Here is an 8,784-nt window from a genome sequence, read left to right on the forward strand (position 1 = left end):
AAAGAGGCTCAAGTGATTATGCAAATCAAACTCAAATTGAAATTTCAGCCTAACCTGCTGGGAAGAAACTCACAAACTAGGGCAATTAGAAGAAGCAATTATTACTGGATATAAATAAGAGAGATAATTTCATTTCTCATTGAAGCTAAAAGGGCTTTGGGACCTCAGCAACAGAGACAGAGAAGTTTCCAGTAATACAGGGGGTAGCTATTGCTCCTCCTCTACAGTAATGGCACGTGTCTTATTCCCACAAGGAAAGATAAATCAGCCCATCTGTTTTCACCATGGGGCAGAGTTTTACCTTTGTGGCCCCAGAGACCCCAGCTGAGATGGTCAACATATGCTGCTGCTGCCATGCCAAATCACTGGGACAAAAACCCCAAAACAAGCCCCCTTTTTGGCACCATCTAATGTTCAGGGAAATGGACTGGATGGGGAATTTAAGACAACTGAAGGTTTCATGCAGTCCCTCGTGAGAAATTATGACCTATTTCCTTCCTTTGATTGTATATCCTTCCTGAACTGACTTTTGGATCATTCAATATTAAAAAGGCATTGCCCTATAAATAGGCAGGGTAAAGAAACATTCCTTGCACTTTAAATCACTGTGCTCGAGATTACATTCAAGCCTTATTACTCTAAAGAGACCTGGGATCTTCTTCTAAATGACTGAATTGGGGCAGACATTTTTCTGACAAGATCCTAGAAGTATTCAAGTCCATCCAGGCAGCAATGTCTGGCTTTTGTTTGAAAGAAGAGATTTCTTGTTCTCAGCAATGCTAGAAAAGCAATGTCATGTCATGTTTACTACTTCCCCTCTATTGACTTCTGCAGCTGGTGAATTTTTTATGACAAAAATTACAAATATTTAGCCTGCTGATGGCAGGATGAGCCAAGTATTCCCAAGGCTCATGCACACCAGCATCCTTTGTTTCCTGGTTTCAGCTGCCCATGTTAGAGCTGCTTACATCCTCTCATCTGCTGGCACAGCGGTGGGAAGATGCACGTCAGCCATCCATCCCAGGGACTGGAGCTACACCACAGCCACTTCTCCCCCCTGTGCGTGTCCCCTGGCACGCTCGTGGTGAATGCCTGGCACACCAGGGCAGGAAGGCAGTGACAGAGACAGGCCACAAGTGCCAACGTGGAGACCCAGGACGGTGCTCACTGGGCGACTTGTGGGCTGGCTGGGGATCCCTGCCCCACCAAATGCAGGTGAAGTCTGCAAATCCTCACATTGGAGATGCCTCAAAACATGCAAGAGCACCAGTTGTAGGGTGCCAGCAGTGGCTGTGAGTTACACGTCTCCCTGGACTCCTCCAGCACAGAACACCCCCAATGCAAGTGCTGGGTTTCAGTTTAAGTAAATGTCATAAAACAGAAGTTCTTAGGATTTTGTTAGGAATGTTCTCTTTTTGCCCACATACTTTCTGCACGAGGCACCGCACCATATGAGTTGAGCAACTCTATTATTTTTAATTCCTCCACGACAGCTGTTGTTTATTACTAATTGAAACACTTTTTGTCTAGATAAAAATATCTGTGATTTGCATTGCGGGGAGAGCATTCCCCACACTGGCACAGAGGCCATGTCTCTATTAGGCTCTGGAAACGTGATGACAAGGAGAATTAACATATCTGAAGAGGCTTTAATCAGCCAGTCCTGGCAGCAGAAGGTACAGGGGCTGTGGAGATGGAGCTGAGAGCCCAGCGAGGGCACACATTGGTGGGTGCCTGAGCAGCCACCCAGGCTGAAGCTTGTGCCAATGCATCTTCATTTTTATCAGCATCCAGCTCAGACAGATCAATGTCAGAATGACATTCCAGCATTCCCTGGTGCTGGAACGCATGATGGAGGAGGAGAGTCTAAAGGAGATGTGTTTGTTCAAGAGGAGGAGAGTCTGAGGGGACTTTCTTAGAGCCTTCACCCCCTAACACAGGGTGTAGAGCAGACGGGGACAGGCTCAGAGCAGCAGAGCACAAGGATGAGCACATTGCAGCAGGAGACACTGCAATGTCAGAAAACAATTTCACCATGACAGTAATCCAGCACTGGGAGGCCAAGGAATTGGTACCTTGGATGTGTTCAAAACTCAAGAGGGGTATGACCCTGAGCAAGCCAATCTAAATGTGAGCTTGGCCTTCTTTGAGGAGAGGAGATGGACCAAAGATCTCCAGCCCAACTTCCAGCTGGATCAAAGACCCTTCTAACCCTCACTATTCAGTGATTCAAATCATGCCTCATCTCAACTTCAGACACATCAAAATTATCAAATTTTAGTATTTGGTAATGAAACACTTTGACGTAGGGGAAGCAGGGGGCTCAGACCATAGTAAATAGCAGCTGCCCTTATTGATTCAACAAATAATCACGTAGATCTAAATACACACATTTTAGAAATGTAAATAAATGCATTAGCTATGTATCAAATCACACCACATTATGCCAGCTCAATAATATGATCACTCAATATACTACGAAATGCCAAAAGAAAATGGGAGAAAGGCACACACATAAAACTACCCTGCAAAATTCCCCAGCTAAATTCTGACATTTTCTAGATCTACATGTTTTTTATTTCCAAAATGTTTCTCCATGGAAATTATATGGGAATTGACACATTTTTCTAAACATTTAATTTATAAAAAAACCTTTGTTTTATTTTTAATCAAATAGGTTTTGGCAAAACATTTTTCCAGCTCTGCTTGTAACACCCCCCCTGCTCCTGCAGGAGAAAGGAGAATGCTCTGGGCTTTGCTAACACCCACTTTGTCGCTGCAAGAGGTATGCATGGGATGCATTTGTCCCACATATATGGGACAACTCCAGGTGAAGCAGTGGCTACCCCAGCAGATGGAGGCTTCAGAGACCACATCCAGGTGATGCTCCCACCTCTCACCCTGTGGCAGACACCAGAGCACTGCCAGAGCCCACGCGGCTCCTGTGCAGCTCCCCAGAGAGCTGAGCACAGCTCAGGGACACTGGACTTGCTCATAAAAGATTTATCTACTCCATTTCCCTGCCAGCAGTTCATCTACATTATTGTACAAGCTGTACTGAATTACAACACAGGAGTGGAAAACATACCATGTCAGACGTGGAGCTGGTATATAAATCCATAAGTTTCCCTGGAAGCCAAACTGCCATGCTGGTTTACACTAATGAGGCATTTAGCCTGGAGTTTTAATCCTAACATCTCACTATTTTCCAAATTATCTAAACGACAGAATCTCCTGGTTACAGATGCAGTGTCCTGTAGATTGCAAATTGGAAAAGGGTGACATGTCAATGAAGATCTCTTCCAGCACTTTTGCCATACATAATCCTTTCAACTCTTTCCAGTATGTCTGCCTTTTTTAGGACTGAATGACTTGAGAACACTTGAGTTTAAACCACTGCACACAAATAAATCACCGGGCTGTCTTCTCTTTCCCAACTCATTATATACAAATGTAATTTTTTAAAGACAAAATCTCATCAGCCCAAGGATTCAGTGACTTAGAAACCAATTACAAGTGGTAAGAACTGACCCAGTATCTGGTTTTCCCCAAGCCAGCCCCTGGCAGCACTGCAGCATCCCTGTACTCCGTGTCTGTGTGACAGCTTATTCCCTCTGATGCTGAGATTCAGCACTGGATATAACTCACATGGAGACAGGGGAGATCTGTCAGCCAGGCCAGCACCCCCACCCAACATCCCAGCTCCCAGGGCTGCAGCTGCAGAGTCTCACCCTCCTCAGGAACTGAAGGTGGCTGCAAACCCACACAGAGATGTGAGATACATCACAATGAGATCCATCATTTCTAAGAGAGGACATGGTATAAGCAATAGGCTTGTGTCTCAGTGACCCAGTGGGCAGAAAAATGACTTTATACATATACACATATTTAACTCTGTCCAAGCACCTGTATACATGTGTAAATAAGCACCTTTTGCACATGACATTTCCCCACAGAGGCTCACAAAGGACCTCTCCATCCTTCTGCCTCCCCCACCTCCACACTCTGGCCTCCCCCGGCTCCATCCTCCCCTTTCTGTTTGCCATCTGGTACCCATCAAAGGCAGTTAGACCATGACACATGTGTGCTTACCAAATCCTTTAAACCTAACTAGAGCACTGTTTTGTTTCTTCCTCATCAGAAGCCACAAGGAACCCTTATTCAGTACATCTGGACCTTCTAATAGGGTAACAGCCTGGCTGTGCCAACTCTGCTTTCTGTCTGACTCCATCTTAATCATTCACAAATCACAAAAGAATTGGGAGGGGAGAGAGCCAGCACAGCAGCACCACGAGAATGGCAGCTGAGAACAAAACAGTGGCCACACATAATGTTCAGATGAGTGCTGGTGTACAGCAAACCAGGATATATCCCCTTCTTTTTTCTACACACATCCCCAGCGCTCGAATTTATTGGTCCCTCGTCTGGTTACTGGTGTTGCCAGCAAAGCTCCCAGGTCTGCAGTTTGCCCTGGAAAGGCAGCCTGATATTCCCTACATGAAGGTGCTACAAGGACAGCAAACTGCAGCTGGCTGCAGGAGCCTGTGCTCAGATGAGATGCCACATTCCCTGGGAAATGTAAGGAAATGCAAACAGTTCTCCCAGCTTTAATCAGCACACTCATTTAGTGCCCTGCTGGTAATGCCAGTGACTTCATTGCAAAGGTTTCCACAACTAGCTTTTTCTATACTCCAGCTACTCTTTTTTAAACTACCTTTCCAGGAATTCCATGGTTTGGGACTCTCAGTTTCCAACAAAAAGAATTCCTAAATATCAGGGAAGGACTTGAAAATACAACCCAGTAACAGATTTAAAGCCCTCTCCTTCCTTCCTTGCCATTTGGATGGTTATTAAACTGGTATCACACCTTTATGTGGGGTCCAGCTCCTGAGTTTTACGTTACAGGGCTAGAAACACGGTAAGTCAAAGAGCTGATCCCATGGATTACCTCCAGTTATCCCTCAGCCAGCAGGGAGAACCCCACCACCGCACAGCACAAGCTCAGCGTGGTCAAACCCATGCAGGAAGCACTGCATTATCGTTCACACTGAAAAGATCCACAAGTTTTCCTTCCCTCCATCTGCTCCACTCTACCTTCAGCCCCTTGTACACACGACAGGAACTCATCCCACAGTTCGCCTGTTGAACAACAATATAACCCAGCTTGTACATGAACACGGCCCTCTCCCACTTCCATCTGATCCCCAGACTAACACAAAAGGCAGAATAAATGTCTGAAGACAAACCCAGAGCTGCTGCTCCCTGTGGGCAGGTGCTCAGCTTCCCACCCCACAGCCGTCCTCTTCATCCCTAAAATGGCCATGTTCTCCTCCAGGCACGCACAGACAGAAGGATGGGTGGGTTTGATGTTTGACCAAAATAGGTCATTAAAGACAAGACATTAATTTGTTGGAGAAAAAGGGGGGGGGGCGGGGGGGGAAAGAAGCTCAACCAAACAGAAGAGGGGGTCTTGACTTCCTGCCAGGAGCTTGAGGACTTGTATTTATTTACACTTTTCATGGGAAAGCCATTCAGAGGCAGTAATCCATGACATCTGGCAAAAGAGTAGGGAAGAACCTTTACTGAAGTTGACTGATAATAAATCCAAAAAAAAGGAGGAAAAAAAGCTCTAATTGATGGTTCTGTAAGCAACTGCAGCCGACAGGAGACCTTGGCAGGCTCTGAATGCACACTTCAGGCCAGGCCATGGGTCTGCCCCACCACTGCCCCTCACAGCACTGAACACTGCCCTGGGCACGTGGAGCGTGGTGACTCCACGGGCCGACTGCAGAGCCATGGCAGACAGCAAAGCCAAAGGAACAACAGTCCATCGGAACCTCTGACTGGAGGGCTGGGAGCACACCTGAAATCGCCCAGCTCAGGGAGAGCCTTTGAACAGGCTGAACTTCCCCCTGGCAGCCTGGGCTCGTCACCAACCCATCTCTCCAAAGCTCCACATGGGACCCTGGTTTCTGATACGAAGCAAATAAACACGAGGTATTTCTTTTCAAACAATAGGATGAGCTGAAGTGGTGTGCAGCTCTGCTGGGCCACATACACATCGACTCAAAGTCTGAAATTAATATGGAAAGTGATTCATAACAGGAGGAGACAAAACAAGCCTATTCATGCTACTCCATGTCAAGCCATCTTATAGCTATTTGGGATCCAAATCCTCTAGTCTTTTCCAAAACCACAAAGAAAAGCAAACAGATGTCAGCCATTGCAGATTTGCAAAGAAATGAACTGAACAGCCCATAATACCAGTGTTTTTCTTCACTCTTTGCACTGAGGGCTAGGAAGGCATTTCTGTGAGCCCTGCTCTGTGTGTTGGGGCTGTCCTGGCTGCGGGGGTGAGCCAAGGCCGTGCCTGATCCATCTGGGACCAGGCACAGTCCCACGCCCAAGCTCCAAGGGTTCCATCACATTATTTCCTATGGAGACACTACAGGAAGGGAAAAGACTCCCTGTCAACAGACAATCTAGAAAAATACAAGAATTTCAGAGTAAAGGAGTGATTTCAAAAGCACATACAGGGCTCAACCCTGGAAACACCATTTTCAAAAGCTGCTTTGAAGGATGACAGCTTAGGCACTTGCTGAAAGTCAGTGAGGGAGACAGAACCCAAATTGCTTTACAAAATCTTATCCATATGCAATTAACATTATTGTGAAATACTTTTGATTTTAGTTTTTTTAAAATATGCTGGGTATAGATATTATAGCACTAGAGCCCGTCACTCCCTTCGGTGATTGAAGAGATACTGATTTCTAAAAAGCAAATCTAAATACTGAGCGTGTTCAGAAACTCTTTGGTTATACCCGAAAATATTCTCTAATATTGAGTTATCCCCTTTTCTCTCATCTATCTCATGGCAAATTGTGGGCCACTAAGAGTCACTCTTGAAGACCAATCCTCCAGTGCAGCCTGTGTGGTGTGAATACCCAGGGAATTTTATTTCTTCTAATGCTCTGGCTGCTTCTAGAACAGGTGTGAGCAGCACTCCACAAGAAAAATTATTTCACTCAGATTCTGCATTTTGCTTCCCTGTGCTGTTCTAGATTTTCCTGCATTTGTCACCATGGCATGGCAGGAGCTGCTCACCAACCAAAGCTGCCACACACAGCTGGTGGTGGCCACCACAGCCGGAACGGGCCACGTCAAGCTGCCATGTAAAGGCTGTAAAGGGACAGTCAGAACAACAGCCAGATCCAGCTATCCCAGTGTGTCACAGAGGTTTCAGATCTGCTTAACAGAAATCAAGGGTAGAGAGCTGTGTCAGGAGCTGCTATCCCCCAGGAACCACCGATTCCAGGCAGGATTTACAGCCCAGCCCTGCTGCACCAGCCCACCTCCCTCCTCCAGGCAGGTCCCCATACACCCCCTCAGCTGCCTGGTTACAGAAGAACAAAAGTGAGCCACGTCTGGATTTTATTTCTTTTGCCTACACCAGAACAATTAACCTATTGTTTGCCTCAAAATGCATTCAGAGAAGTCAGGAGACTGAGGGAGACAGGCTTGTAGCAACCACTTCTTCATTAACCGCTATGGGAGCTAAGTACCCATTTAAACCATGTTTGCTGTTAAAGTTTTCTCCTTTTAAGAGGATGTACATCTCTGTATTACTCAAACGACTAGGATTACCTCATGTAAAGAAATATAAATCCAAGACTGCCATTTTTCACATACCCTTCCCCTGCATAACTTACTTTAATTTCTAATTTACAACTACAAAACATAATCTTACATTAGAATTTGCATAAAAGCGAACAGACCTGCCGCAAGATATTAAATTTTAAATTTGCATGCTAGGGTGGCCAAGGAATATTAGTCTATCCAAGAAGTTCCTGCCTGTAAATTTGAGAGCTAGTACGTGTAATGAGAGCAGAATTTGTACACTTGAGTGAAAGGAAGCTGATTAAAAGGCTGTGGTGCAGTTGTCACAGAGCAAGGATACAGACTGCACATACAGAGAGCGGGGCTGCTGCACACACAGAACAGCGTGCCACCCGATCCACCATTGTGCAGCCAGGGCTGGCCCACACAAGCAGTCTAAAAAATAATAAAAAAAACCCCCAATAATAAAAAAAATTAAAACCACACTGTTAATAAAGCTTTACAGCATGCTGCAGGCTGGAAAGGCTCAACACAAAACCACTGGTAAAATTTTCTTCCTATTTCCAGCTTCTGCCCCTCAAATGAACAGGCAGGGCTATCCTAGCACTGGGCACTGCTGCCTTTTCCACATTGAAGACCTTGTTTGTCACTCTGGCTCTGCTGAGTAGGCTGTGTGCTGGTCAGAGCCGTGTGCTCACAATGAATAATTCGGGGCTGCTGGTGAGATGTCACAGAGCAACTGCACGAGGAGATGAACAGACAGGGCCCGTGGCTCTGCCATCGCTGGAGTCTCTTAAACCAACGTCACATGAAAGCCTCCCCTCAAAGCCCACCAGAAAGCAAACGTGGCCCATTACAATTCCTGTTCTGTCCTTCCTGGGGTCAAAACCTACTGCAGCGTGTCACTGGAGAGCTTCCATCTCCTCCTGGCCACCCACAGGGCTGGAAGGAAACCAAAGCCAGGGCAGAGGCTGAGCAGATTACACACGTTGTATTTCAGCCCTTCACTTGGGATCTCACAGGCACTGCTAAAGCCCTGCCAACAGCCAGGCCAGGGGAACTGAGGAATTGCTTTCAAGAAGTGTGAAACCTAAAGGATTTCTGCCCTCAGTTCCAGGAGAAAGCCCAGAGCTGTTGCTGCTGAGCCCAGCCCTGGGCAGGGGCCGG

This window comes from Corvus brachyrhynchos, unplaced genomic scaffold, assembly GCF_000691975.1.
Source record: "Corvus brachyrhynchos isolate BGI_N302 unplaced genomic scaffold, ASM69197v1 scaffold15, whole genome shotgun sequence".
Taxonomy (NCBI): domain Eukaryota; kingdom Metazoa; phylum Chordata; class Aves; order Passeriformes; family Corvidae; genus Corvus; species Corvus brachyrhynchos.